This window comes from Ixodes scapularis, unplaced genomic scaffold (genome assembly GCF_016920785.2).
Source record: "Ixodes scapularis isolate PalLabHiFi unplaced genomic scaffold, ASM1692078v2 PGA_scaffold13__105_contigs__length_92229423, whole genome shotgun sequence".
Lineage (NCBI taxonomy): Eukaryota > Metazoa > Arthropoda > Arachnida > Ixodida > Ixodidae > Ixodes > Ixodes scapularis.
In genome coordinates this window covers 70,600,363-70,624,420 of record NW_024609839.1, presented here as the reverse complement: position 1 = coordinate 70,624,420, position 24,058 = coordinate 70,600,363, and positions in this window count along the sequence as shown.

Here is a 24,058-nt window from a genome sequence, read left to right as displayed (position 1 = left end):
TCTTCTGTCTGGCCCAGAACCGATAGTCTGTTTGGCCGAAATAAATGTTCGCAAAATAAAATTGATGCTTGCCGAAATGTTCAATGGAACACAATCTACCAGGACACGGGAAAAAAACAGGCGGTACCAAGTCCCTTCGTGTGATGACGACCTAAAACACGAAAGAGTTTCCATGTGCAATGTCTTCTCCAATGCGTACTTAATAACAAAAATAACGCAATGCATGAAGCACAGCTTTCATGACCACTAATAACTAAAAAAAAAACACATTGATTTGAAGAATTGTTTTACGATTATTGCGCGAGGAGTGAATGCAGGCCTGCTGCTCCAGGAATCATCATTGTGAGTTATAGATTCGATATTTCCAGCGATGGCGGTATAGCGGTGTATGGCAATACCAAATTCGTGGATAACCGACTTCACAATAAAGGTGCTTGCTTTCACCCATTAGAGATAAAAAATATGATATAACGCTATAAATAATCCTTGTATTAAAAAAAAAGAAAGAAAAATTAAATATATCTTTTTCTAAAGTGTGCGCCCTTCAGTGACTGCTGCGTCGAATATCCGAGGCCGCCGAATTTCGGGCATTGACATCGAGCATGCGTTGGAAAAGAATCAAGCGTCAGTGCTCGGCGCGTATACACCAACTCATCTCTGTTACGTCACGGCGCGGTGGTGGCGCGTCGGTCGCACTTCCGGTCTGGGGCTGTGGGCAGAGGTCCCCATGCCAGACGTGTATTCCTGCGTTGTTTTGAAAGGAACCAGACAAAAACCTGTCTTCTTGTCAAAACGCCGCGACTGGGGCCGTGCCAAAAGTGTCGAGAAAGGTTTGAAGGTCAGTTTTCACGTGCTTGGTTCGTCCGAGAATCTGGATATGTGCCGTGAAAAGGGAAAAGCAGACGCCGTCGGACCACGATTGTTTGGGCTGGAAGCACTTCGGGTTGACTTCACGGATACTTGTTGTCATCAGATTTACTTGTTTTGTTCCAACATGAACGCCAGAAAACCGTCAATTTGTGCGGACCACCTGCGGACTACGTTCAGTGCGCCTTCAAGTTCAAACGGTTGCCTGATCGTTCGAACTGTCGTCTGCTCTTTCAAGCGTTTCTGCTTGTCGTCTGCTCTCTTAGACGACGCCGGTCCGTAGACCAAATCGTGGCTCGGTACTTGCGATAAGAAGTAAGTGCAGGCCTCAAAAGACTTAAATTCGAAGGCTGGTAAGCAGGCTCGATGTAAACAGTAGATAAAAAAGGTGTTAATCATTGTTACCAGTGACCATCACCGACTTGTTAACCCTAATTCACTTGGTCCGATTCTGCTTGCGATTTTCAGTATCGACGTCGACTATCTCAGCTACGGTTCACGCTTTTGCAGCCCGAGCGGCGTCGTGACTGAAAATTGCGAGCGAAATCGCATCATGCGAATCAGGCTTTAGCGTACATACTGCGGCGTCCACGCGGAATGAGGCGTCACATGTCAGATTATTCACGCGAAGCTTTGCGGTGTAACGAGCCTCGGTAATTTCGCTGACGCCGCTCAAGTAGTCAGACATCGCCAGGAAGACGTAGAATCAACAATTCGAACGCGAAAAAGGGCAAGGGGACTCACACCGACGCCGACAACATCACATTCCAATGGTTTGTTTATGGGCGACGGTGAGCTTTTTGCCCACACCCCCATCGCGCATGCGCGGCGCCGGTGGCGTCCGCCAGGGGCGCTCCGGTTTGTTTGTAAACATGAGTTGGTGTATACTGGAGTCAAACTGTATTCAACGCGAGTGCGGCGTCGGTGCTCGGCGTGAGCTAGGATTCAATATCACACGTTTTGCTGAGGAACCGATGCCCCTAAAAGCATGGCGTCCGCCAGTGTTGCCTGACGGATTTCTGGAAAAGGGTCTCTTTGGCGTGAGATATCGCTCTCGTACACAAACAAAATGCGAAGGAAGGTATGGTTAACTGCATCGCGAACACTACAGACAACTATACGATGGGACATGACTGAAAAGACTACGCGTCTGAATGCCAAACGACCTTGCACATCCCACCACTGATCTCTACTATGGATGGCGGTTAACCGCTCTCTGGGCCGTGCGTGAGTGAAGTCGAGTTAACTGCATCGAGTCAATGTTTGGGTCCACGCTTTCTTGCGTTTTTAAGTGGGTTTTAATAGCCCCGTCTACCATCAAATCCCGAGAATGAGGAATTTTAACGTGGGACATGTCCAGGTGATCAAGTAGGACCTCGAACTTGTCACACATCAAACTGCCTCACAGAAGACTTCACGGGACTCCGTGCGTTTAATGCGCAACAAGCAAACACCTTTGAGATCAGGCAAAAAAAAAAAAAAAAAAGAGATGAAGAATGCACGCCTTGGACACTTTTTGGAACAGCACTCGGGAGAGTTTAAGAGTCAGTCAAACGCTCACTTCCGGGACAGTCCGCTTACTTCCGGTGGCTTCATACCTGTTCTTTCAATGAGCCGTCCAGGCCCCTGTTGGAGATTAGTGCATCTAACGAGACGACAGATAGGATAGTGTGCATTCCGGCACTTTGGGTATTTAGGCACGCTGGACATTCCGAAACGATTTGATCGCGTCTTAATGGATATTCAGTCTCGTTAGACATTCAGGCCGCAAGCAGACTGGGAACCGCAGCCCGCTGGCGGCTGCGGCCGCAGCACACTGGTAAGGCGCGGCAGTCGTCATGAGCAACCTCGGGACGGGGGCCCTAGGAAGAAGCCGGGAGTGTTCGCGATCGTGCGCGGAAACCCTGATTCCGAGTCCCCGGACGCGCCATCGACCGTGCCCCCGTCGCCCTCGCGCATTTCCATATGTCCGGACATTCAGCGACGCTCTCCAGTTCTTTTGCTCGGAGTCGCGGGCGGCTCCGACATTGGGGACGGGTCGGAGCCGCGGTCTGGACACTTTTTGGAACGGGGGTGGACTTATATTTATTCCCGGGAGTCGCTTTCGTATGCCAGTTCCTCCGGCGCGCGAGACGTGGTGTGACTCGCTGATGTCCGCGTGCTGCCCCCTCCCCCCCCCCCCCCCCTCCCCCGCCTTTTTTTCCCCCCATTTCCCCGGTTGACTTGGTTTGAGTAGTGTGCCCATCTCAGAGTGCTGCTAACCACTCGATTGGGGTCACGTGGTTCATCGGCAGCGGTCAGATTAGACCATATTCAAAACCCCATCAAGCAACATTGGTGGTTGACCTTCCTTGGCTAGGTGGCGCAAGCTACCACCCGTTACAAATGGTACAGCCGTTTGAATCCATTGATCCATCCATGGACGCGGAGCGTGTGATTGGCTCGCCGACCGCTAACGCAGTCCTCGTGGCCAATACATGCTGAGAGGTTCGTGCCCGAACAATGGCGGTCGCGGATAATTGGAGCAGTGGCTACTAGATGGCGAGCGCGCACAAAAAATGGTCTCAACAAGCTGCGAGGAGGTGACGACAACAGCGACGATTGTCTGCAAGGGTCTCCACCTCTCCACACGCTCTCCTCCTCGACACGTGACCAATCACTTGGTCACGGGGTCGCTTCTTGCGGCCAATCTCCGTTCTTTTATTAGATTACTAACGCTCTCCGGTGGTTCCAGTTGCTCCCTCTCTGAAATCTAGGGCCAGGGCTTGGGCTGCGGGTCGCTTGATTCCTTGGTCGGCCGGGTCTCGCTTCCTGGCGGTTCTTTCTGATGCGTGGAGAGCGGGAGAGCTCTGATTGCCTTCGCGCTCCCTGGTTTACTCTGCCGCGCGCCTTTGAGCGGCACCAGACGGGAAGGGAAGGGACGTCATTTTGTTTCGTCTGCTACCGAGGGAGGGACGACCTGACGCGGGTTTCCTTTCTGTTTAATTCCGCGTGTTTCTTTTCGTGCGTTTTTGTTTTTGTGTTTGTTTCTAGTTTTGAAGGTGGGGGTTGTTTTAAGGAAGAATGTCGGTCTTCGTGTCCAAACTAACAGGCTTCGAAATGGATGGAGTCTCATTTACATGTCGCGGGCGTTTTTCCAGGACACTGCGCGGGTTTCATTACTGCAGCGCTCGGTCCGCCGAGTCTGGCACCCTGAGTATCTCATGTACCCTCGTAAAAGAAAAAAAGAAAATAAAGAAAGAAGTTAACTGCTTGAGAGATTAAAAAAAAAAAAATAGGATGTGAGCAAAGCGACCCGCGCATTCGCGAGTGCTCGTATTGTGTTTGCTGCATCAGAGACGCCTAACCTAGTCGGAAGAGGCAAAAACACCGACAAGCTTTTCACATTTCGTGTTTGGAGAGGAAGCTTTGCTCGGCAATCTTTGAACGCAGAATCACGTAGCGAACCGTTATTTTCGTGTCTTACAGCCCCGCGCGGATAATTTACTCGGCAACAAAAGAGTTCCCATTCGGCGAGACGAGAAAACAGCAACAGCTACTTGAAGGCACTTACCATATATAAACGAACCTCGTTAGCAAATTCTTGCTTTCGTTTTGGCGTGACGAACTGGACTGATATTAAATTATCTAATCTACCCTATCACAACCCTGTTGCAAGTTCTGCGCTACAACCCTGGACTGCTGAGGTCCAGGTCCAGGTGTGCAGTGAGTGCAACATTTAAATCAACGGCTGCGAACTCCCATGATTCGTTTTTAAAGGGGCGGTGCAACAATTTGCGGACTTTGGCTAATTAATTGTGGGAATTGATCCCGGCCACATATAAAACGAAGGACCGAAAACTATTCTTTCCTGCTTGCCCTAGTTTTCATTAAAAAAAAATAAAAGAAATTGGTATCTCCTGCACCCCTCAACTCAACATTGAAGTGGCACCAGCTTCGCCTGTGACGTCATTCGGAGTGGCGTTGGTTTCCGGTCGGGTGCTTCTGGCTTCCGTTTCCCCAGCGCTCGCCGGCTCGCCAGGCTCGCCGCTCTCCCGCTCTCCCGTCGATTCCCGACCAACATGGCGGCATGGGCGGACGGCCTGAGCGACGTCGAGCGCAAGATGCTTGCGTATAGTAAGTCAGTTGGACTTGTGCGGCGGGCAGTCGACGCGGCGGGCAGTCGAAGTCGAGGTTGAGACACCAGGAACAATAACGATACCACGATACTACGGACCACGACCAACGCACTCCGTCGAGCGAGGGAAAGACGAAACGTCCGGGTTGCTCGTGTAGCCGCCGTAGGGCCGGTAGGGCCGTAGGCGCCTCGGGCGTCGACGGATGACGGCGACGGCAGGTTTGGTTGACTTGCGGTAGATGGCGCCACAAATCTTTTAGCGGCAATATTAGGCTTTTGAAGCGTTTCTGCATGCCTAAACAACAAGATTTTTTAAACTTAACCTTAAATCAAGCTTACAATTGCCTAACACTATCACTTACAAAAACCACTCCGAATGACGTCACACCACAGGTTCCATTTGCGGCCACCATGTGGCCGCCGGTTGGGAAAAAAAGCGTTTTTTATTTTGCGATTACGCAGCGAAATAGAGGTATTTTGGGGTATGGTGGCACTTTTTCTCTTAATTATGCCGAAGTAAACAATATAAAAAATACAAGCTGCACATTCTTTCAGTGTTAAAATCATTGCACCGCCCCTTTAAGGACACTAAAGCCATCTTGACATCAATGCCGACACGCACGCACATGTTTCCTTGCCGTTCTGCATTGTAATGGTATTTTCTTTAGCTCTTTGTCATCGGTGCGAGGTTACTTTTTACCATGACGGAAACCAGCCCGACACCGCTTCCAGCTGGTCTTAGAGTCCACCCCACGTCTACGGACCCCCCCGCTTCTACTAGGCCTCGCTTCACGTCACTGGGTCTTCTCGCCTGATTGACACCTCTATCTTCGACAACTCGCTCCTCGGTTGTTCTCTGCGGTGATGTCGCCCTGCATCCTGGCCCTCTGTTCACAAGCAACCGTTGCTCGAAGCGTGCTCTCCACAGTACTCAAGCAGCCGTGTGGTGCGATATGAGTGCGATACTTGGTTTGGTCAGAAGTGCGTAGCCATGACACTGACCGAGTACCGAACGCTTGGTCGCTCCTCCGATCCCTGGCACTTCCTCGAACTTTCAATTGGGTCCCTCATTCCTCCTGATCTCTCCAGTGACTGTTTCAACCTTCCCTGCATCACTGTCCCTTCCTTGAAAACCGCGCTTGCGCAACAAATTGTGCGTCCCCTCTGATATTACTCGACGCATTCCGTTCAACGAGTCTATTACGTTCTGGTACGCCAACTACAAGAGTGTGAAAAACAAACTGACCGATCTCAAGCTTGTCTCATCTGCTCTTCCAGACAACAAAGTCGTTCCTCTTACGAAAACGTGGCTGGATATCAATATCTCTGACGCAGAACTCTTTGGCCGATGTACCCTGACCGTGTATCGGCGTGACCCTCGCTCCCAGGCTGGCTGCGTGCTTATCGCTGTGCCGTCCAGTCTCCCAGTTATTAGGTGGCTTCGCCTCGAGCACCCGGATCTGGACGCCACCTTTCTCGACCCTTAACACACAAAGGGTAGTTCACTTTTTGTTTGTGCTTACTGTCCACCGTCCACTCGTGCTGCAACGTACAAGATCATCAATGAATCCCTCATGAAGGCGCTGGTGAAGCCCTGCCGTGAAGTGTTGCTGTTAGGGAACTTTAACAGTCCCATTGACGGAGCTCTGATGCCTTATCTCAACCGACATGACTGGTGATGCTCTTCTCAGCCTGGCATTGGCATCGGGACTTAACCAGATTTGCCGCTCTCCCATGCTACATCCCTCGCTCCAGTTTTGCTGGCCTTGTGTTTGTGTCCCAGCCCCCTCAAAGCCTTCCTTGTGATATGTACTCTGGCTTCTCCCGAAGTGACCACCTGGCCATTTTGCTTTCATATACGCCCTGGCTCTGCCCCGTAAGGGTCACTTTGCTCGTTCTGTGTGTAGGTTCTATCGGACTGATCGTGATCATATGGCAAAGCTGGCTTATCTCGCCCCGTGATGTGTGACCACAATGGGCACCGAGTGCTTGGCTAACACAGAACTTGATTTCGCATTAGCCATTCAGCAGGAGTGTGTACCCTTTGTTTCCTCCCGACAGTAACGCTCCCGTGCCACCTGGATTACGAAGGAGCACATTCGTGCTGCCCGTCAGAAGTGGGCGCTTTCCAAGCATGCTGTCAAATTACTGTATGAACTCGCTTTCACGGGCCAAGGCGTCCCAGCATGTTGTGAAGGATGGCCTGCACGAGGCCGAGGCTACATTTGACGGGATCATCGCCCTACGAGTACGCAAAGATCCCAAAGTTGCCTCGTCGTATGTCAGCCAGCTTCCAACTATCCGACAGGAGCCGTCTTTCATCTTGGATGGCAAGCTCGTCATCTCAATGCCAACATGTTCCGACACCAATTCGCCTCGGTATTTTACCCTGCTTCCACCTCCTCTTTACGTATGGGTCTTAATGCTAAGCCATTTTTGCTGCCAAATCTCGACGTCCTGTCGTCTTTCTCTATCACTCCTGCAGACCTAGAAGACGCCATACACCGCATCAAACCCACCGCGTCAGCTGGTCCAGATGGCATCCCTCCCATTTGCTCAAAAGGATTCAGGGCATTGTTCTGCCCTGCCTATTTGTTAATTACCAACTTCCTCTAAAGAACTTGGCACTCCCGTAAAGCTCGCGGCAGGCCTTGGTCACTCCGGTTTTCAAGGGTATAGGCAAGTCCTCAAGCGACGTATCTGGTTATCGCCTCTGGTTGGTCCCTCCTATCCTTTGCTGGACCTTCGAGCGGATTATCAACAAGCACCTACTCAACCACAGCAATAGTTTTCAGCTGCTTGCCACTTCACAGCACGGGTTCCGGCGCTCCACTCTTGCGAGACTACCCTGGCTTCCATCTGCCATCACGTTAGCGACATCATGAACAGTCGTTATCCCACAGATGTTGTGCAACTGCACTATAGTAATGCTTTCAAAACAACCATGTGTCTCATCAGGAACCTCGGTGACCGTGGGATAGGGAGTAATCTCCTGTACAGGATAGCTTCCTTTCTTACAGGGCGAATTTGTCGTCTACAAGGACTCCGTGTCCAATGCCTTCCATATCTTGTCGGGCGTGCCCCGGGGGCCAGTTCTCTGTTCCACTTCATTTAATGTCTATGCTTGGGGCGTTCCACTGGGAAATCAGTTCCTCACCATGCCATACACCAGATCACACCATCCTAGCCCTCTGCATTCGCTCCCCCACCGACCATGCAACTCTGAAGGCACATTTAGGAGTGTACAGTGGTCCTCCCTAAATTGTATTAGCATCAGCCACAATAAGCGCGGTGCGAAGCGTTTTAGTTAGGCGAAATAAATCCAGCCCCCGAACTACACGCTTGGTGGATTCCTTCTGCCTGCTGTACCGACATTTGACATCCTGGGTGTATTTATAACACACTAAATCTCGACTTTGATAGTCATGTGACAAGAATCGAAGACAGGACTCGCAGCGCTTTAGGTTTTGCGTCCCTGTTTTCGCAGCGCATTGGGCGGGATATTGTCGCGAATGTAGGCTATGAGAGGATGAACAGTGAATTGAAAATAAAGGTTTAATCGGCGAACTTGTGCCAAACAAAATAAAGAACGAGCGTCGAGGAAGCAGAAAGGCGAGCGGCGATTTGGCGGCGGAACAGCAAGCGAAAAGGAGACTGACTCGACATGGGCGCGGGCAGCTCCTTATCTAGTTTGCGTCGGCATCGCGAAACTTCGGCCCAGAAGGTTCGAGCATCGAGCGTTCGGGGAAAGAATGAACAGGCACTTTCGAGAACAAGAAACTATAAAGGGCGAGATGATAAAAGTTACACCCTTGAGTAAGAACAAAAGCGAATCTTGTAGGATCCTGTTGCGAATGTTGCTTCTCCATCTGGAGCCCTAATAAACAATACCACATCCAGACCCTGCAGGGCGTTCAGCGCCGCGCCACGTGGATGCCGATACGCCACGGTCCACCCTTAGACTATACGATGCGCGCCTGCAGTCTCTCAGTTGGCTCCAGGTGAGCCACATATCGTCCTACGGTGGCGCGAATCCGCCTCCTAGCCGTTGTCACCGGGCTTCCTATGGCTGGATCATACCTGGCTTCGGTTTTACGAACCTCGAATCTCACAGGTCTCCCATTACCCCTCTTCCCATCAGCTGTGGACCCATAAGTCTCTCTCCCTGGGCGCACGCGTCTGCCTTTGCCTCCGACAAACGACGACCTTAGCGGTTTCACGACAAGTCTATCGCATTCTATTCTGCAACTGCGGTGGCATCGTTCCTTCTATTTATTGATTTATTCCGTTTTCACTTTTAATCTTAACGTCATCCTTTTTCATTTACTTGTATTTCCTTGTGTGCTTAGGAGTTGGCTAGTAAACGCCCCCGCGTTCGGGTTATAGGCATATATGTGCTAACCGTGCACGCCTTCTGCGTTTCCCTCTTTTCTTTTGTGCAAATAAAAGATTGATTGATTGATTGATTAAAGCTATAACATTTCTGTTCGCGCTCTACTGCTAAACACCGCTCGTAAGTTGTAAACAAATAAATGTGGTGTGTTTAAAGGGACACTGGCACCCCCCGAAAAAAATGTTTTTTTTTATTTTTTTCCCAGGCGATTCATTACGGTGTCAGAAGAGTGCCCAATCAATATTTTGCTACAGCACCACGCATACCTCTAATGAACTCAAAATACGCAACTGCTCGAAACCGAAATCGAAACTGGGCTGGGGAGGAAGATAAAATATAGAGGAGGAGAAACTTACTAAAAGTCACGTGGCGGTGCGACTTTTATTGTAAGCAGTGAGAGAGTGCAGGCGAGCTGGTAATTAATCGACATCTTGTAAACCCTGAGATGGGGAAAGAAAAATAAAAAAAAAAAAAATAAACGGACGAACACAACAAAATCTCAAAGTTTTAGCGTTTTTTTCGATCAATGTTTTTGTTGTTGTTTTTAGAAGCCACAAAAAAATGGGTATCATATTTTTTATCTATTTCTAGTATTGAGTGTGTGCCTTGGATGACCCATAACTTTGATCATCTTTGGTGGTTGTGTCTAAACCATAGAAAACGGAAAACGGTGTCTAAACCATAGAAAACCACTGACAAGAGAGTGAGCGCGACTAATACCGGCCAGTTCTCGATCGGCGGTTTTCTGGCGGAAAGAAAACGAATTTCGAGCCTCAACTTGTGTTCTGGGTAGTTGGGCTCTAGCTCATATGTCATGTACAAATACAAATCTTCGCCACCACAAATACCGTCAGTGTCCCTTTAAGGAATGTACACGTGCCCTAAATTATTCACCTTCTCGGGCATAGGTCTAGAAAGCATATATTTCGGTGGATGTTGTATTCCCGGATACATTTTTTTTTTTCTCAAGCGGATAAAGCTTTTTCATCAAATCCCGGATAAATGTTTTTGGTCAAGTGGATAAATCTTCTGCATCAAATCCTGGATAAATCTTTATAAATTTCCGGATAAATCTTTTGTTAAGTAGACAAATCGTCTTTATCAAATCTGGAATTAATCTTCGTTACCAATTCCCAGAGAACTCTTTTTTACCAAGTGTATAAATAGTCTTGATCAAATCTCAGATACATATTTTTTTTTTATCAAATCCCGGATAAACATTGTTTATGAAATCTTCTTTACCGCGCCTTTACAGCAACATGCTGTTTAGAAACAAGCCCGCGCTTGCTCCATGTGGGCAAACGCGCGTGCGCAGAAATAAAAAAAATGGCGTGAAGCGTCTGACCCACGCTCAGTGGCACAGTGGACGCTACGGGCCGTTCTAGCCAATGGAGCAGAGCGAACTAGTCACGTGACTGGGAGCTCCGCGCGTCGCAGCGGCCCTCTTGAAGGTCCCATGACGATAGCGCGGCAATGTGGATCTGCTTCGATAGCTCGAACCGTCCGCTTCGGTCCACGCGTAACGCAAAACAGAGCACTGCAAAGTCTGGGGCCAAAGGAAGCTTCCCCAGTTCCCCAGTTCTTCCCAAGCTCACGCAGACGCCATATAGAAGTAGAACGCGCCGCTTCGGGAACGCTCGGCGTATCTAAACAAGGCCTAGCTTATCGCGCAAAAATAAATAAATAAATAAATAAAAAGGTTGCAGCATGCCGAGGTTTCTACGAAGCGTGCCGAAACGGGGCAACCAAGCCCACCGCCCTGACTGAAAGCGATGGGAGAACTGGTTCGGTTCAAAGGGCCCAGCCATTTATTTGACGTGGAGTCTGGGCCCAACGGCCGGCTTGGCCGCCGAGCTTCCGCGCACCGCAGTGAAAGCCACTGTCCAGGAAACGGGCAGCGTCCCGTTGGACTGTCCGCCCAGGCGGACAAAAGAGTGACGGCCGCAGTATAAATGAGGGACAGGGGAGAAGCGGACACTGACCGAAGGGGGGTGACCCGCCCGAGCGGGAAAAAGTTGACGAATGTGAATGTCCGCCTCCGCCGCCGCCGGCTCGAGCGGAAGAATTTCTCTTAATTATGGGACTGCCGCCACCTTTCACTCTTCCTTCCCACTAAAATTTATCTTTTCTTTTTATTAATGTTTATTTGTTTATAAATATTGGATTCGAGCTTCCGGAAAGGCCGTCTCCGAAAATGCTTCCGGGTTTGAAATGGTCAGTTCGAACGGGCTTCGAAGCGACCGATATACGACCGAAAGTCATTTCTCCTCAAGAGCGGCCTCGTGTTTTGACTTGTACTGGACGGCTCCGCAAAGTAATGTTCACTCGGGACAATATTTTTTTCATTATTCGCTTTCTTGGCCGAAAAATACAGTGACCACGGCATATTACGAGTACCGATAGAGGGTCTGTGGAAGCGAAGGCGATCCCAAGGTGACCGAGGGACAGCTCTCAAGGGCGACTGCTCCTTCCAGAGCGCCGCAATACGATGAATATTTATGGCTATCAATTTCAAATATATCCCCAGGAAACTCCGCAATGCTTTCGGAAGCTGAGCGTCTTTGAAATAAGTAAATAATTAAGCAGCATCCACACGACATCAAAGTCTCATGGTGGAGACTCAATATATACGGACCAGACGTTGGTTCAATCAAGCCTTTTTTTTTTTTTATCTGAGCGCCATCTAGAATTTTCTGTGCCAATTATCCGTGTCCACTATATTTTCGGGCACGTACACTGCGCGACACTGCTGCTAACGCCGAACAAGCAATCCCTTTTTTTTTCTCTCTCAGAATAATGTTGTCGTCAAAACGATAAGCGTAGTTTTATGCGGTTTGAAGTGTGATTCGAGGCGTGGTTTGAGGCGTGGTTTGCGGCGTGGTCTGAAGTGTTATTTGGAGTGGGTGATTTGAAGTGTGTAGTTTGAAGAGTGGTTCGAAGTTCCCAACTTGGGCCACTAAGCTAAGCAGTGAATTTTTGTTTTTCTATTAGTTGCAAGAATACGCCAAAGCGTCTTTTTTAGCGAAATGTGTATTCAACCAGCGTCTCACAGACATATCGAAGCCGCACTCCGCGAGCGGAAAACGACCGGTCATTGTTATATTTCGCGTTCCGGAGGTCCTGAGGTCGATTGCAGTAGAACTGTACCCAGAACACCCTGCCCGTCGGACGACCCCCGCCCGAGACGGCTTGCGGTTTTGAAGCCGTACTCAGCCCCGCCTCAGGACGGCGGCGCCAAATCCTATTTGCTGCGAAATAGCGCCGCTAACCGCTGGAAAAAAAAAAAAAAAAGGTTTTGATTTCTGTATTACTGTTTTTTTTTGTTTTTTTTTTTTAAGTGAAACAGTGTATTGGCATCTTCTGCGAAATCGACGGCACTAGCTGCTCAAACAGAAAGATGTAGCGCCTGGTTCGGCTGCCAGCTTTCTCGGGCAAAGGAAATATTCACAGTGAGTGGCGGCCTAGAGACAATGAAACTATAGTTCGAGAACACGCGACAAATCGCAAATAGTTTGGCACGAGTTACAACCCTTTAGAAACAACACAGCCACTTTCTACGCCTATCCTCGGCCGCCGGCACAGTACGCACGGAATTGTCCGTGTTGGGCGAGAGAAGACAGCCGAAACTCGAAGCGAATCTCCTCGACGGGAACTCTGGCGACGACGAGACGCTCGAGGACTCGCGACGAAATTGCTCGCGGTGCCGAGTAAGCCTCGAGTTTCGTCGACGAGGAGGCCGCCGCCCATGCGGGTAGTGCGGGCTCAGCTCCATTGTCTCACGCCGTCGCTACCCAATTGTCTCGGAGGACGCCGAGGCGTTTCCTTTCGACCCAAGATATTGGGTCCGCTCGTACGAAGTGACAGGGCCAATTACGTTTGAGTGCGTCAACACGGGGGCCCAAAGTAAGCTCGTGTTTGCTCTTTCAAAGTGCCGCCATGTTTCGGTGGCACCCTTTGGATTGCCCTCTATTGAGGTCACGACGCGGGTTGGTGTTGATGCTGACCATACTTTGTTTCGCCGTAAATAAGAGCGCAGACGAGGGCTCCAAGACACGCAAACTCGGGCACATATATTAAAAGCGCTAGGTCACATCACGCTCATTTGGATTTCATTTCATAGTTGTGGGAAAGGAGAGAGGAACAAAAAGTTTCACACTGTCGCTTGGCAAGTTCCTGTAAATATTTGACGGCACTGTCCGCACATAAATGATTGACTTTACACGACATCGGAAGAAATGCAGCACTATAAAAGTTCACAAATCAAAAAAGAAGTATGCAACGTCCAAGGTTCTTTTATATTGTATTGTTAACGAACGGTTGTCTTATCTACCATTTGACATGCATTATCTGTAAATACTCATTTTAAGAAATGTATTTCATTTAGACGGGACAATGTGATGAAACTTTTGCAATACCCAATTTGTTCTGTCATGTTGCACTCCCCAATAGTCTAAACAACGCATATCTTAAGGAGTCGGCTTTCGAACAAGTAATGCCGTATCGAGGAATCCTGTGTTATTACGATAAGTACTATTTCCTGTGTATCTGAATTATTCACTGCTTGTAAAAGCGGACAAAAATATTGCCTTATATATTGAGAGAAAAAAGCCAAAAACCTGTGTGTGTGACAGGCATAAGCTACCCTAACTACTAAATAAAGGGCTTTTTTCCGCGATGTATAATCTGCTCTAATTTGTTTTAGTTGTACTACCCCAATCAAGTGGATAACAATTTAATTGTGCAACGAGCAACCTTCCGCTTCGGCAAATAAAACAGAGCTTGTAAATAACGCCCACGTAATATTTATTAGCAGTATCTATATGTTCGTTCCAGCTGCGCTTGGTTGGTTTAGCCCACGACAGCCAACGGACACAAATATGACAAACGCTGCGTTTTTGATGCTGCTTGACTCACCCGACTACTAAGACTCGTGTGCGCTCCAACTGAAGACTGCTTCACACAGCTCCGTTTTATTACGTTTTATTACGTCACGTATAGGTCACCGAAACATTCGTGTCTCGAATATCGCGTGCCAGTTTATCTGCACGGGCTGGTATAGTTACGCCTAGAGCTGCCCTAAGGAGGTTTCTCAGCTCGCTTAAATATGGCGATAACTTACTCTGCAGGCTCTAAGAATCCTAGAAATCCAAACATCATAGCAATGCGTAGCCAATATTCAGAGTATATATATATAAAAAAAAAAGGCAAAGGTCGAACACACCGAGATCATCTCTGGCGATGGGAGGAGCATTGTTCCGCCAGCCAAGACGACATGTGACTAATGAAAACGCGACATTTTGTTGAGCTTGAAGAACGCTGCTATTACAAAATGCGTTTCTTTTTGCGGATGATAAAAACAAATAATAGTAGTCAAGAAATGTTACTTGTTCGCGAAGAGGGAACATAGTACTACAATAATTGTCTAAAAAAACAACGCACTACGCCATTTTTTTGTTTTCTTGGGAATGATGTGACCGGTCGTCAGCTTTCGAGCGTGCGCTCGCCGGATTCAATCGTAGTCCGGGCTGTATGGGCAACCAGCCATGCGCATTCGAGATATCACTCCGCGGTTCTACCGGTCAAAAGCGCGAGGATCCTTCGCTTGCTATTGGCTGACAGTGGTCCAGTTTTCGGAACATGCTGCTCCCATCGCCGACGATGACCTCGGTGTGTTGCGGTCTTTGATTGCCTTTGTTTCTTTTTTTTTGATAGGGAAATGGACCGCGTACCGTCAGGATTTAAGGATTTCTAGGATGCTTAAAGCTAGGAGAGTGAGTTATCACGATGTTTAGGTGATCTTAGAAACAACCGCAGGGTCGCTAAACTCGTCGAACAAAACATTTTTTGCTTTCTGACGTAGCGGGGGAAGTGACCAAAAGAACGCCGCAAAGTTTCCTCCTCCCTGCACGCGCTCAACTTCGAAACTTTTGACGAAAAATCCCCCACGATCCCTAGGCGTTGCACGAGAGCACGAGACAGCGCGGGGAGGCGAGCGTTCACGCCGCTCGTTGTGTGTTGTCTTTGGGCCCTGTACCGCCGTTGGACCGAAATTCGATCCCGTCATGCCTCGCTCAGATGACAAGCGAGAGCAGACGACGGGAGTTCGTCTGCTACGATGAGACATTCCCACAGCGGAACCGAAAGAAAAAGTAGATTTTCTGCTCGAAATCGCGCCCGGGGGCCACAAACTCAAACGCGAGCTTGAATTGTAAGCGTCTGATATTTCACGAAGGAAGGAATCGACGACCCGTGTGTATTTGCAAAATTTGAGTCGCTATGTTGCCGTACAGACGCTGAAACCTACCAGCGTGTAATGAAAGGCTCAGGACAAACACAGAAGCCGCGAGATCGCACATCCTCCGTGTGCGGGTGAAAAGTGGAACATTTTTCGACAAAGCTCCCACAGCAGAAACCTGTGACGCATTCACTCTGCGTCCGGGAAAGCTAAACATGGAGACGTTGCCCGAGGCTTGAGCGAAGTCATATCTGAACGGCAGCTATCTTGCCCCGTCGTATTTTGTTCGAGAAAGCTCTCGTTCTCAACGCCCTCACCAGGGAAATAAAAAGTCTTACGAAACGTAATGCTAGATATTCCAACGAACTAGATTTAAGCCGTATCCTTTCAGTGGTTCACTCATAATACCATGCTTAAATCGAAGCAAGCTTTTGCGCGTACAGTGCCATCAATTGTCTGAAGTGTATGCTGCTTTGTAGTCAGCTGGTTTCGGAAACTTACGCCGTCTGTAGATATCTCTGACAGTCGAGTTGCTTAATTGGAAGTCATCGCAAATGTAAGTTCCACGTTGCAGCAACCAACGTTTGTAGATAAATGATGGCAGCGACTCCACTCTCGCATTCCCACTCATCACGTCGAACAAAAGGCGCTAGTTTCGGTTTGAGGTCGGTACTTTTCTACAACATCTATGGCGGCAGCATCAGTCTGCACTCGGTGCATTCGGCAAGTTCGTTCGGGGCCAGTTCTCCGTGCAGCACTCCGCGGGTGCAATGCATTAGAACTCTCACAGTGCAAGTCTGGAACCCGGTTCGGGAGCCCGTCACTGGCATCACTGGCGGCCATTGCTTGACAACAGGCAATACACGCAAGTCTAAGGGAGAAACACGCAAAAGTAGGAAACTTGTACGCGGTGCTCGAGGGCGAGTATTTTATGACGTGCTGGGATCATTATATCGGGTGCTTGGAGAACAAATAGAGATTCGTCAAGCGTTCAAACATCGACTAAAAAAAAAAAAAAATCGGCCAAAGCACCACCGACTTTACCGACGTCGCTTGCTTCGGTTGCTAAATAAATGACACGTTCAGCGGCTGAACGGCACGCTCCGAGTTTCAGTTTGTCACGGAAGCCCTTACAGCAGTTCAAAGAAAAAGATTTCCCCAGAAGTACTAGCGGTTAAAACGATGCGAATGTCCCCAGTAAAGGCCTTCTAACTTATCGTTTGCTGAGCTCTGATGACTCCGAGATCACGTATGACTCCACAATAACTCTCGGTTAACCTTGTCTCATTAAACACATCACAGTTAACGCCCAACAAAGTCGCCCTCAACCCTCAACTACACAACATTTATTTTTAAAAAAAGATTGATATTCTAACGCGTTTAATATTCTTGCCCACAATATTAACTGCTATTTGCGGAAAACACGATAAAAGTTTCATGGTCGAGAACAACCTACTAACGCAACAAAATTGAGTTTTCCCATTTATCCTACAGCATGCATTTGTTCGTGTCAAGCGATGACTACCGGTGGTGCCGCTCGACCCCAGCAATACAGGCCTCTATCCGCGATCCAGAGTACTGTGAGATCAGTGGTGCCAGTGCTATTAGACATAAATCGTTTATTTGCTTTCAGTACGCCCATACCTGCCGGATGTCGGGACAGGGCACAAAACCGTACATCCGGCCAATATTGGAGCCGGTTTTCGGCCGAAATTGCCTCGACATGGCCCAAGTAGCGAAGTGCTGTTTCGGCGACTTGTTTGTGTAATTTATTTGTTCAGTCATTTTATTGGGTCGCGGGCCACTGTGTACACCCCAAAAAAGAAGTGTCCTGTGCTAATTACACCTTTACGAGAAGGAGTATCGTGGTTTTACATCTTTATAAAAAGGTGTAATGCATTATCACACGTTTTAAGAAACGTGTTTAAAAAATCTCAAATTTTTAAGGGTGTGAGGTTTACATATTTTTTATAAGGTCTATCGCTACACTTATTAGGGTGTTACTTATGGGACACCTCACTTACATGTATAAAGGAGTGAAAATGTTTAATTTGTATATTCCTCTAACTGAAGAGAATCTCCTTCATGTGATTACATCGCGTGCCAATGAAACGATATGTCGATGACACGTCGTTCGGTGAACTGATTTGACCGCCAATGAAGACGGCTGCCAGTAGGATTTCGGGGAAATAATTATGCCGGCTGCCGGGAGACTTGACCCTCCCCTAGAATTACCCCAGTTCATGTTTGTTTTCCAACATTCTGAATTGTATACCAGCTTAGTAGTACCTCTTCAGATATTACAAAAAAAAAAAAAAAAAAGATGACAGTCGCAAAAACTCTGACAGCCGGGCTCACAGTCATGTGGGAGACTGACAGGTTCTCGTCAGTCGCAACCATGCCTTGAAAGCTACCTACCGGTTCCGAAGAACCGGGGCGCGCAGAGAACTTGTTGTTCCACGGTCATGAAAGACGCGATTGTCCGCCGCCTCGAAGTCCGGGCGCCGAACGAAGCTCGTCGCATAGTCAACGTGCAACGGCTTTCAATAGCCGGTACTATCGCCGAAAGTCGTCGTCGGGGAGTCGAAAGGCGTCCCGGTGGTTTCGGTAGCGACGCCGACGGTGGCGGAAGATAAGCTCGGCCACAGCGTACGGCACCGTCATGCTGAAAAAGTTTAACTTCGCCTCGATCCGAAGCGAAGATTTTGAGCTCAAACCACGGCTCTCGCAAAGTTCGGAAACGTCACTTTGACGTCAGCGACAACTTCGGCAAACGAGGTTTCTAATCACTTCTCTTTACACAAACTTTGGAGGGATTTGGAGCGTCAACAGGTCGCCTAGGGACAATCTTCGATGCATTAATTTTAGCTTGGCGTGGGGATGTAGGGAGAAACGGGGGCTACGTCATCGGCGAAGCCGTTCAATCAGCGGGCTGCTCGCGCCCCTCACGCGCTGCACGCGCGCCTCGACGAACTTTGCTACATTCTGCCGCTCTCGAAGAAATGAGCGTTCGAATGATTGACACCTCGCTCGGCGCGACGTCAGCGTCGCGAGAGTCCAATTAGCGCGTTCCGCAAACTTCGGGCACAAAGTTGCGCTCGACGAGTTTAGCGACCCAGGGCAACTTTAAGGTAAAGCGGAGTATAGTAGCTGGTACAAGCGAACAACTCGTCTGTGGATCCGGACACAAAAGGTCGCGGAGGCATCTTTGTCTACTGGTCAGGTGCGGGTATACAGAGTGCCACACGCACCCTTATTCACCGTAAAATGAACCGAAAAAATTTCGCCAGTAAATGTAGATCTGAAATTTTTATACCATGTGTGTTTTCAGGGTTGCTTTTGGATCACCAACTTTCAAGGCGTAGTTTTGTTCCTGTGACAAATAGAAACTCCGGGAACATTCGGAATGCTTGGCGCAAACGCAGACATCCTCTTTCCCCCCGGTGTCTCTCTCCCCTCCGGCGCAAAGTTTAGCGACTGAATAAATGTAATAAAGGTGGCATTAATGAGACGGATACAAAATCCATTTAGTTCCGCTTCTATAGCGAAAATACATTTTAGGATGGAACGCTTTCAACCCTCGAAACTTCCCAAACCCATATTGAGAGGAACACAATGCACCGGACAAAGACTTCAAAAGATTAAATTTACCCTTTTAGAAGCAGTGAAAGGATTCACTGTGCGGCACAAAGTAGGCCGACGAAGACACAGGACACACTCTTCAAACGACATCCAAGAGAAAAAAATAAAATAAAAGGAAATGGAATGAATCGTCATCAAGAGAAAAATAAATTCTTTCAAGAAAACCTATAAATACAACCGAAGACGCAAGAGGAATAACCAGTAAAGCACCCGACGGAGTAGAGGCAAAATGTTTCCAACAGTCAAGACGGTTTTGTTATTCCGTACGACTCGCTGGATTAATTCTATTTGCTCCCCCTCTCCCCCCTCCTCCCCAACCCTCTTTTAAAACAGACAATTTCAAATGCTTGCCTCAGCCAGCCTCAGCCAGCCTCAGCCAGCATCAGCCGAGCCAAGCCGGGTCAAGCCTATCCAGGATGGATTGTGTTGTGCGTCGTAATTTCAGAGCGTTTTGCAAAGACGCTTCCGCATATATTGTACGGGGAAGGGGGGGGGGGGGGGGGGGGGAGGACAAAGTTTTGGCGAAGGGTCCTCGGAACGAATAGCGAAATCGCTGAAGTCGGAAGACTACGCGGCTTATCGTGGGCAGGAACCGCGTATGCAAAGCCAGCCTTATCGAATTACCCACGGACTGGGAGTCGGAACAAAAACCCCGGTTGGGCGTCTTGTTTTTTTTTGTTTTTTTTTTTATTTTAATTTTGTTTTCTCTCTCTTCCTGGTTTCTTCTTTCATCTAACGTATGGCCCTCTAACTCCGAGAAAAATATATATACATCTATAGATCTATGTACGTATCGATATTGTTCCCCTTTCCCTTCCCTTATATTCAAAAGAATAAATATATATAGGGAGAAAGAGAGAGAGAAAAAGGCAGGGGGCATTATATATTGAAACTCTATTACGCGAGGATAAAATAAGAAAAAAAAAATAACTCCAAGGAGTATTAACAAAAACTAAACTATCAGTGAGATCGTTTAAAAGGTTTTGAAAGCGAGTATGTTGATCTAAGCTCAAAGGTCAAAACCCGGACGTGCGCCCTGATTGGAGCCATTGATAAATGAAGCGTTGACAAACCTATCCCTCTTCTGATTTGTTCGTTAAAAAGCAAAAATTGATTTTGTTCTACATCAAACCTAGTCTGTCTTCTTTTTTTTTGGGGGGGGGGGGGGGGGGGGGACAAAAGTTGTGACGGAACGAATTTATGTGTGTTCATACTTGAAGTGTTGGCATGAAAAAACGCCGATATAAAATAAAAATCGAATTCCTAATGCGTGTATTTTATTTTTTGATTGGCAACTGTTTATTTTGGGCATAACTTGTGCTCCAAATCGGCGGCTGAGTAGGCTAGCGCACAGTGGAGCTCGGAAGCTCGCACAGCGGAAGTCAGCCGCTCACTAAGGCAGACTTCCGGCTGTACAAACATACACGCAACATTATTACGCTTCATTTAGTGGCCTGAGCGAAATTAACGAGGCTCACCACAAAACCTCGTGTAAATAGTGTGACGTGCGGCGATTCATTCCGCGTGAACGTCGCGCAATGGTCGCTGAACCTGGATTCACATCGTGAGATTCTGCTCGCCATTTTCAGTCGCGACGTCGCTCGGGCTACAATAGCGTGAACAGTTACTACGATGCTCGACGTCGATACTGAAAATCGCAAACAGGAACGACCGAAGTCAGTCGGGCATAACGAGTCGGTGATGGCCACTGGTAACAATGATCAACCACTCCTTGTATCTACTGTTTTCACCCACCCTACTTATCCCAAACAACCTTCAAACATAAAAAGTATTTTGACGCCTGCACTTACTTCTTACCGTAACCATTGGTCTACTGGCCGCTTTCGTTTAAACAAGCAGACGACAGTTTGAACGAGTTTGAAAGAGCAGACGACAGTTTGAACGACCAGATAGCCGTTTGAACGTGAAACGCACTGAACGGGGTCCGCGGGTGATCCGGGCAACTTGATGGGTTTTCTCGCTTTCATGTTGGAACAAAACAAATAAATCTGACGACCACATGTATCCGTGAATTCAAACCAAAGTGCTTCCCGCACAAGGAATCGTGGTCCGACGATGTCTGGTTTTCCTTTTTCACGGCGCCTATCCACGTTCTCGGGCGAACCAGGCAGACAGAAAACACGTAAATACTGACCCTCACACCTTTCCCGGCTTTTTTTTTTATTTTATTCTTTTTTATACAGCGTCAGTCGCTGCGTTTCGACGAGAGGGCAGGTTCTAGTCTGGCTTCTTCCAAAACAATACAGGAATGCCCGTCCCGCATGGCGGCCTCCGCTCACACCCCCAGACCGGAAATGAGCCCGAAGCGCCACCACCACGGCGTGCCTGCGCGTTCGACGCCGGAGCCTGTCGCCAAAACTGGGAGAAAAAAAAACTTTCACCCTTTCCACTCTGGTGAAGAAGGAAGAGTAGCGGAGCTGTAGCTTCTAAACTTGGCGGTGGCTTTCCAGGCGAGCGAGATCTGCTCTTCTTTCGCAAGGGAATCTGAAGCACTCGACGAAGTGGAACTTTAGCCGATATCGGCTTCGCGGCGGTTGCGGAACCATTCGCGCTGCTGCGCACATAGCCGCCTCGTTCCGCTCCCGTTCTTCCTCCGAAGAAAGGTTGCAGCCATCTATGGAGCGACGGCGGCAACCGGTTGTCTGGGTGCCGCCGTCGCTCATAGATGGCGGTAGCTGTCCAGAGTTCGGTGTCATCATTTCTGATCCGGCGTACACGATCCTGGGGAAACTAGCCCTTAACAGCTCCGCTGTAAAAAAATAACGACAGAACATAACAGAAGCATGATAGAAGTGGCGCCCTCAGAAATTCACAGACACTTTTCAAAACTCTAATATAATTGTCGTGCGCGCGCGCGTGTGTGTGTATGTTTGTGTGTGTGTGTGTTTGTCTCGGCGCGCGTGATAAAAATCCAGCGGTTTTCTTCCCCCAATTCATCCTCACTCCCGACTGTGGAGATCTGGCTGCCCTCCCCCGCGCCGAACCTCCGGACCCCAATTTCCGGCAACTCGCACTCGATGCCTCCGACATGCGTCATGCCTCGGGGGACCGGCCATGGCCTCGCGCAGCACAAGGTCCGGCTGGACCACTTCCCTAAGCCGTCTGACGTCACGGGACTGGCTTCCCAGAAGAAAGGACCCAAGGCTTGAAAAGGGGAAGCCGGACAAAAGAAGGCCCTCTCTTGGACAGCAGCGCTCTCGAACGGTGGACACGGAGACAGCGTGCAGCAGTGACAGGAGACGAAGACGCTGGCGCGGGATTTGGCGGGAGACGGACGCAGGCGCGGGGAAAGTGCGGGCATTACGTCGAGTGGCGGACTCGACAAACGGACCGGACAGCGACCCTGGACGACGACGTCCCCATGACGCGGTGTGGACGACCACCGCTGGGACTCGGAGAAGCTGCTGTGGCAGCGGACTCTCCCCCGGCCTCGCTGATGACCGTCCCCCGATCCCGAAACCCCCCAAGGCAATGAGTGAGTGAATAAACCCTTTTGCCGAGAGCGAAGTATTGAAGTGTCATATTCATCCGGAGACAGGGTTTGTGGGAATCGGAGCTAGAAGATGCCCGCACGACCTACCCTCCTTTTCCAGTCCCGGAGCGCATGATTTTACTTACACAAGGAGAGGAAGGTAAGTAGCCGGTCGTTTATACAAAAAAGAAAAAAAAGAGGGATGGTTTGCCTTACGACATGGTTCGCCTAAGCGCCTTCTGACACTTGCGTGGCGCTGCTTTCAAGGAACTTTTTTTTTTTTTTTCTCTTCGCCTGGCATTCCACCTTCCTCTTTTACTTCAACATGTCCATCTATCGTTCTGGCGCCAAAGGAACATGCTTTCATTACGTGTTTTCGAACCTACTTTCACGGCTTCGTCTTTAGACTGCCGAGCGCTATGAATATCTGAATCGCTCGAGAAGTCAGGCGATACGAACCTGCCGCTACAGTTTTCTTCTTTAGACGCTAGGTGCCGTCGATTTTGCCGGAGACGCCAATGTAGGAGGCTATGGTGAGTTGGTGACGTAAACAGGTATGCTCAGGCACCTCTTCTTCATTTTTTCGTTTCTACTTTTTATTAGGTTTTTTTTTTAAGTTTTTATTTGAGGGTAAACATCTCGAAGTAGAAGCGACGTCCAAGACATCGCTTGATCGCGCCCTTCTTTTAGAAAGTACGGCGTTCCGTTTGAGATGGCGATGTATGAGTGATGTTTTAGAATTCGCAGCGTCCCCTGCATCGCTTCGGCGGCCTTGTTTCGCGAAATCCGAATTTCGGTTCCGTATGCCTTTAATACTACTCGAGTATTTCGGAAATTCGTGAACCGCTAAAACATCAGTTGTGCCCAATCGCCGTGTTTGCACACACTGCTTGCGCTTGTCGCGGATGTTGCGAAATCTGCACCGCGCAGCCAACCCGTTCCGGCCGTAAGCACCGGCCGCTTCTCCGCACACCGCTCACCACCACGTTTTTTTTGTTTTTTTTTCTCCAGCTTTTCAAAAATTTTTTTTTGCCTCGAACATTAGACATGAAAGCGATGTAGATCGGCCATTGGCAGCATTCTGGTTTCTCCTTCGGGTGACTCAAGGGCAATCGAAGAAATTTCAGCAAAATCTCTGTCCGAGAGCGAGGAGTGCGCGCATCCTTTTTCAGAAACGCGCGTTTTTTTCTCTCGTATTGTTCAAAGGGTGCATCTCTTGCGTGAAACCTTGTTTCGAGATGCTAGACTCGCCACATAGATGCACAGTGGGAACCAACCTTTAAACTCCTTTCTGTTTTGTTTTTTTTTCAT